Source organism: Manis javanica, chromosome 7, assembly GCF_040802235.1.
Source record: "Manis javanica isolate MJ-LG chromosome 7, MJ_LKY, whole genome shotgun sequence".
Taxonomy (NCBI): Eukaryota; Metazoa; Chordata; class Mammalia; order Pholidota; family Manidae; genus Manis; species Manis javanica.
The window spans coordinates 115,762,101-115,770,057 of NC_133162.1; the positions used below are offsets into that span (position 1 = coordinate 115,762,101).

At 37.3% G+C, this 7,957-nt stretch overlaps 1 pseudogene; it reads right to left on the reverse strand.

The window, feature by feature from the left end:
- Positions 1 to 2,535: 2,535 nt before the first annotated feature.
- LOC118972836 (testis-expressed protein 10 pseudogene) lies at positions 2,536 to 5,384 on the reverse strand (annotated as a pseudogene).
- Positions 5,385 to 7,957: the final 2,573 nt, after the last annotated feature.

Below are 7,957 nucleotides of genomic sequence, written 5' to 3' on the forward strand. Positions count from 1 at the left end.
TTACTGCTCACAGAAAGTAGCTGTTAACCTAGATATGTAGGAAAAATATCCTTTCAAAAGGGAAGGTAAGTGAGGTGATTTATGACAGAGATAATTTGCCACCATCAAGGTTTCACCAAAAGAAAAGCTAAATCAATTTAGGTCCTAAATCAATTTAGGTCCCAAATCAATTTAGGTCCCAAAAAGGAAAAAGGTCCTAAACAGACACATGAAAATGCAGGAAGGAAAGAGGGATTTAAAAAAAGGTAAATATGTAGTGAAATATAAGTAACTGATGATGATACAAAACAATAACTGAAATACTTTATGTGATTTAAATTATAAATAAAACTAAAATACATGACCACACATTGTAAATTGTTGGGGATTTGGGGTAAGTAGAATGTAAAAGTTCTGTTGTTCTAGCAGTATTGCATTGTAACAATTACGATAGTAAAAATAACAAATGTTACCTATAGTAACCAATATGAGAACAATTAAATAATTACAATAATGTAATTGAAGAAAAGTAAGAAAAAAGTTCGTTAATCATAAGGAACAATTACAAAAACAAAAAAATGAGCCAGATAGAAAATTAATAGTATAGCTGTGGGTATATAAATAAATGTATCAATAATAATTTACACATAAGTAGACTGATTACTTTGAGTAGAAGTATGGGATTTTCAAACTATTTAAAAATATACACATATTTTCAATTTACTTGGAAGATATAGGGAGAGAATAAGTCTGAAAGGGAAAGGATGAAGAGCATTCAAATACTAACCAAAGGAAATTTGGCAAAGGCTACCTGAATATCAGACAAATACACCTAAGTCAAAAGCATTCAGAAAAATAAAGAGATCAAATCGATTAAGATGCATGCATATTTTCTCAAATTCCAACAGTGTATGGGCAAAAAACATTGAAGAAATTTGTGGACATGTAACACAGACTTAATGAATTACTGTTTTGCTCAATTAACCTTAAAGCGTAAGCAGATGGACTAAAAGTGTTAATATAGCTTCCCATTCTGTCTACTACAGTCTCTTAACTTATATATTACAATGAATGTTCGTTCATTCAAATATCAGAATTTAGAAGGTCAGTGCTTACCCTGTCATACTGAAGATGTGTCATAGTGAGGATCACACGCATTTTATCAACACCTTTTAACCCTAGTGGAGTCCCTGAAACACTGCAGCAATGTCCAAAAAAGCAGGCTTTACTTTTTTGACAACTTGCTCTCTAAATTTATTATTGGATTTCTCTAGAAATCATTCATTATATCACATTTTTGTGGCAATTATTTCTTCCTTAAAATGATTTCAATAAAAAAAATAGATGAATGGCATGTTTCTTTTGAAATGGATCTGGTAGCTGCCATTGCTAAAGTCACTTAAAAATTCATGCTTCGAATGAGAAGTGTAGTACAATTTTGTCATCTGATGCTCAAGTATTTATTAAAGAAATAGAAAACAAATTACTTTGTTGGGGTACAAAGCATAGGGAGCAGGGTAGAGAAAGGCAGAATATTAGCATATCCAAGAACATATGTATAGCTTCTAATAAAATTATTGCTTCATAATACAAACTTCAGAAAATAAAGTTTGACAAAATATTTCTATTTGCAGAGACTATGAGTAGTGAGTCAAATGCCATAGAGGGATCAGTATTTTTTAAAAGAATCAGAAACAGTAATGTGAATCTTGACTTCAAAACTTACCCTAGGATGCTATGGGATGGATAACATAAGGCTAAGCTCCATCCCTTTCCATATTTTTGCCCTACTTCTGAAATATGAGCTCATCAGGGTTACTTGTCTGATTCTGGAAAGGGGCCTTCCTTCTCCTGTGTCTATATGTTGGGATCATAAGCCTGTGACCCAAAGTGAGGTGTGAACCAACAGCAACTGGGAGCTTGGCAGAGGGGCAGGACGTCAGGCCCTGCCTCCAGCCTACTGAATCGAAATACGCTCCCCCACACAATCCCCCAGTGCTCTGCACGTACTGTGAGGCTGTAGCTCACAATCCTGGTTGTACATTAGAGTCACCAGGAATGTAAAGCACAAAACCAAACAAACTAAAACTGAAATATTAACAAATAATAACCAACAGAAGAAAAGAAAAAAGAAAAACAAAACAAAACTGGTGTTCAAGTCCTACCCCAGAACAATTAATTAAACTACAGTTTCATTGGTCTGGGGGTAGGTTCCAGCCATGCAGATATTTTAAAATTCTACCCGGTGATGCTAGTGGGCAGAAGTGTTGTGAATCACTGTCTATGATAAATTAGGGATCCAAAGACAACAATGTCCATGCACACTTCCCTTGGATTCCTGCACCTGAGTCACAGTCCAAGATTAGAGCCCCTTATGTCACAGACAGCCCAGACATGAGCTGCATGTCTGACTTCAAATATGAACTTCCTAGGGCTCCCTTTACACTAATTTTCCTGTCTATCTGGAACTAAGGTATCTTGTATCTCTGAACCTAACTGCTAACCTGAAATACTCCAGGCTCCAGCCCTTCCCAGACTATCCTGAAGCCCATCTTTCAGTAACTAGCTCACACATTCATTTCATGGCCTGGAACAATGACCTCTACTTTGTTCTTTCTTCTGTGTTTCTGTTTTTGTTTTTTTGGTTTTTTTTTTTTCTTTAAAAGTTCACCTTTAATGACAAACATTTATTACATCAGTCTCTCTTCAAAATTAGATAGCTGTGAATAAACAATTTAAAACAGGAGGTGTCATGATGTCTCTTCAATATACTGTACTCAATGCACTGGGCCCCTGGGGATGCCCCATAATATACACATTGAAGCAATAATGTAAGCCTGTGAGCCACTGCTCCTGAATACGTCCACTCTTCAGAGTCGTGACATTCTTGATGATTTGCTGCACCAAGGTGGCATTGGTCAACATATGAGTCCTGAGAGGTGCATGCTGAAGCAGCAGGCGAAGCATCTGGCCCACAACAGGCAGCTCCTCAGGCCCAGCTTTGTTTACTCGCAGGCTCTGCAGCATCAACCTAAGGACTCGAGGCAGAAGAGCCAGGATGGATACACAGACTCCCCACAGCTTGTCTCTCTGTTATATCCCAATGGTGTAAAAATGGATCCAAGTCCGTAAGGTAAAGAAGCACAGGAGAAAGCTGTGTCTGGATGACCTGAGGAACTCCTCGAAGGCTCTGAAGCCAAGTCAGCTCCTCTTTTGAAAACCCTGTAAGTGTTGAAAATAAGAAGCTGAAATAGTCCACATCACTTATCAGCCAGTCTGAGTATCTCCAGCCAGAAAATGATGACCTCATGTGCAGTACCCCAATAAGCATGACAGCCAAACTTGAACTGAGTCTTCCCATAATACAGCAACGACTCAACCGAGAAAGCAAATCAGCAGGCAGACTGGGTAGAAAATACACCAGCTGGACCAAGTGCTCCTGAGACTCTGCTGGGAGAACGAACCACCATACTGCCTTCTTGTGGATTATAGATTTGAAGAGCAGTGGCTTGTAAGCTTCTTACAAATCCTTATTTGTTTGCTCGTGCTGCAGCTGTATGGATAATATCAACAAGCTGTGTTGAGAGCTCAGGGTTTGGGGAGCCAAGATGTGCAAGCTGCAATGGTAAACCAGCGAGCCAGCGAGATAACACTTTACTACGATACCTGACTCTGTAAGATCTCAGTTCTTCTTTCTGATAGATTTTACTGAAAAACTTCAGTAACAATGTCTGAACTGGAAGGAGAAGGCCCCTCTGCTGATATAATGTATAAACTGCCTTGATGAGAGACTCCGTAGACTCTCTGGTTGGCTGTATCTGCATTAACCTCCACGATACTCCAAGCAATCTGTTCAGCTGCTTACTATTTAGCCTAGAGCCATCTTCAAGGGTCTCTGTCACAAATTTCCTGATTGTTTCTATCCAATTGGAATCCTTCTGCAAAGTTGAGGCATTTGCCAGGGAGACCATGATATCAGATAGTGTTAAATTCAGTAAGAGATGATCCACATTATTGGAGAGACTCGTGCACTGCTTGATGCTTTTGTCTCTTTCCTTCTGTGCTTGGTTATTTCTTTTAAGGCATATGGGAAATTACTCATAAAATGGTGTTTGAAATCAATAAGATAATTCTTTCGAAGCCATGACTCCAATTTATGGGTTTCATCATGCTGCTTAGAGAGTTTCCAGAGAAGGGAAGTAATATTAAGAACTTGCTGCATAATCTGAAGAGGTTCTCGTTCTACACTCTTTCCAACAGAAGCAGCAAGCTGTGGAGGGAGAGCTTCAATCTAGCATTCAATTAGCAATGGAAGTACTATCTCAATAAATCCTTTCAAGTTTTCAGTAGATGACAGGCCTTCATCCACACTGCTTATTCCTCCAACCAGGTACCGTAGCCTGAACTGTGAACTGACATTTGGCTGTGAACCCCCCATTTTCATAAACCTGGATGTTCCTTCCAGTTGATAAAAATGGAGTTGCTAGTGGCATGGGGATTTTCTTTTTGTTCCTGAAGTCCTTCACTTGCTCTCAACCTAGTGGATCCGTCTGCCAAGGCCTGAAGGAATTTACTGAGTCTCACTAAGACTTTCAGCCTCCACTGCTCAGAAGTGAGTCTCCGATTAGGATTTACAGAAAGTATCCAGGACTGGGATCTGTCTCTATTTACCAGTCCTTTGGACAGCTTATGAGAAATAAGTTCTACAAAATTCTTAAGCAATATACTGCTACGGCCAGTAATTAGAGCTGGGTACTGTTCCAGCAGAATGTCCAAAACGTTTCAAGTGTCATCCTGAATTCCTTCAGTAATGTGAGTCATGGCACTAGAGAGATGGGCACTTACCAAAGGAAAAAATGGAGAAATTTGTTCAGCTCGTATTTTGGGGGTCAGGAATTGAAGAAGTTGAACTGCTGCTAATTGTACATTAGCATCTTTATCTGTAAACACAGCAGTCACTTCACTTAATATATTTGAAAGGTGTGCATCAATTATAAATGGGTATTGAGACAAAAGGTCTTTAAGTCCAAGAAGAGCACTTTGTTTAACCCCAGCATTGTAGTGATGCATCTGTGACAGCAAATCCTTTATGTTCAGTTTTCTATTGTTTGTTGGAAGTGTTACATCCTCTTTAAGTTGCTCTGGCAGATGTATAGTCTTTGTTTTAAAGTTTGTAACAGTAGCATTTTCTAACTTGGGCTTCTTTTTACCAACTTTGAGTTTTACTTTTTGAAAATCATCTTGGCGTTTTCTTTTTTTAGTCATTCTTGAGTGCTGAGAGGCTGGCCGGGACCAGGACGTGGAGGCACAGCAGGAGAGCGTCCGAGCAGAACCCCACGGGATGACAGCGTGAGCCACCGGCCTCAGCCTCTCGCTCCCCAAGCGTGTTTTCAAATCGCCTTGTCCTCACGTGGCCGCGTCTCTTTCCGCCGCCCAGAAATCAGGGCTTCCCCCCGCACCCTCGGGCCACACTCACGTGACCACGGCCCGCAGCTGCGCGCAGCCCGAGAGGCGGGCTGTTTCTGTTTTTTTATACTGTGTTCTGAATTGCTGAGTATTGGTTATTTAAGATTTATCTCATCGTTAATGACATGCCTTATCTACAATAAAAATCTATTCATTGCTGGGACTGGTTTGGAGTTCAAGGCCTAATCATGAAAATTGATAATCCTTCCTTGATCTTCAATGAATTAACTACATTATATTTTTTAAATAATTTATCTACATGAATCCCATTCTTCTAGTCTTATGCAAATGTTCATTCCTTACAAAGAAAAACATATTCTTCATATATTCCATAAGTAAAAGGTTTGTTTCTATTTCAAAACAATTTTGCCAAATGTGTGATGCGAATGTTATTTTATAATGGAATGTATTTTTATACCTAGGGATATCTAATACATATCATTTTAAGTCCATTAAAACACTGATAGTCAAATATGGAACAGTATCCTCTTGCTAAACTTGTTAAATAGTCTTAGGTAACTCATACATTCTACCAATTTATCTAAACCCTATCCTCTTCAAATGAGTTTAGATTAAGTTAATTTTATCATAGCATAACCTTGGCTGAACATTTCAAATCTATTCTATAAACATGTTTTGAGTGCCTTTTGCATTTCTGCACTAAATGAATGGAATTCCATGTATATAACTTCCTAAGACCTCTGAAACTTCCATCATTTCAAACAGAGATGAAGAAAGTATGGAACAGAAGGCATGGGTGGAGCAGAAACCGAATGAAAGATACTGAAAATAGCTACAGGGATGATGAAGGAAAAATAGAATACAAAGCATTTTGTGCCTTGCACAAGTTTGAGGAGATGATTTTTGAAGTAAAGAAGAGCAACAGAAAATTCAGAATGGGTTTGGATAGGTAATAATACTTACATATGTCTTGCTTGGATGGCAGAACATCTTGAGAGTTCAGAAGGGGCTGCCCTGAGATACTGAACGATCACACTGTGACTGTGCCATGATTGGTTCATGAATAGAGAACAGTAACAACAACAAAAAGCACCCCATCACACCAGATGTTAGCAATGACTTAGAAACTGGAGAAAAATGCACTACATAAAGTAATGAGACAGTGTCTTTTACTTAACAAGAGGCTGCAAAGGCAGGCACTGATGATACACAGTCAGCAAGATTAATAAATCAGCCTCCCTTCATTGTAGAGTCTCCTAACTTAAGGAGTAAACCCATAAAAAAAATACCCAGTAACTGCAGATAACTTCAAATAACTGAAGATAACAAGACTATATCCTATGGAAATTAACACAAATATTGGTGAATATCTCCACCAAAATATGAAGGTTTAGATTAGGAATTGAATACCAAATCCAACCAATGAATTTTTTTTCCCTGCAAAAATTCTAAAGTTTTATGATTTATGATACACTAGTAGAATTCTGACTGAGAATATCTGCATAGTCAGCAAAATTTTAACATAGGCACTTGTGAGTCTATTATATTATACTGAAAGTAGGCTCAGGTTCAGATTGCCTGGGATTGGTAAATCCACTATTTATTTGCTATGTGTCCATGGACAAGTTTCTCAATTTATCTGTGCCTAAATTTCCTCACCTAGAAAACAGATACATCTGTTAAATAACCACATCTTGGGATTGTCTTAAAGTTAAGTAATTAACACATATAAAGATCTTAGAATTATACCTGGCATATAATAAGGGCTACAGAAATATCTGATATTATCATTGTTATTATGAAGCAGGAATAATAAATCATGCATTGACATTACCATAGCAATTCTTTATTCTTCTTAGAAGCCTTCATTTTTGGTAATATATTGAAAATTATTTTCCTTTTAATATTCATACTTACTAATATTTCCAAATAACATTAAAACAGTGTTACTCTAAGAAAATTACATCACAATACATATTGTTTATATTGAAATTGAATTTCAATTAAAATTTCACAATGTACATACTCAAATGCAGGTTTGGTGTAATAATGCACAGATAACCAAAATGGAAATTTGAATGAGTTAAGACATATTCAGAAACATAAATACATAAAAATATGACCAATATGAACATGGAAATGATTTAGAAAGTTTTAGAGTTTCTTATTTCAAAGGCTTAGGCTCAACAATACAGATTGCTGGTGGTAATATTTTTGGCCTAATAGAAGAAAAAGAAAAAAATTCTCATAATTTATCCATACAGATCCTGCCCTTTCTGACACCTTAAAAGCCTCTGATAATTTTTCCTAATGTACATTCTTGGGTAGTGTTGTAATAGCACAATTTGAATCTTTAGACTTGAAGACCAATATTTTATTCTAGTTTTCTTTGTGTCAAGTTCAGTACAGTAGATAAGTTAATCTCATTTACAAACCCCATTATCAAAATGGGAAAATAGTAGGAAGCCTGCTTTGCAAAATGTATGAGAAATGGAAATGCCAAAGATGAATTGTGTCCAACTCATAAAGCAAGGAATCCTGATTAGCTGAG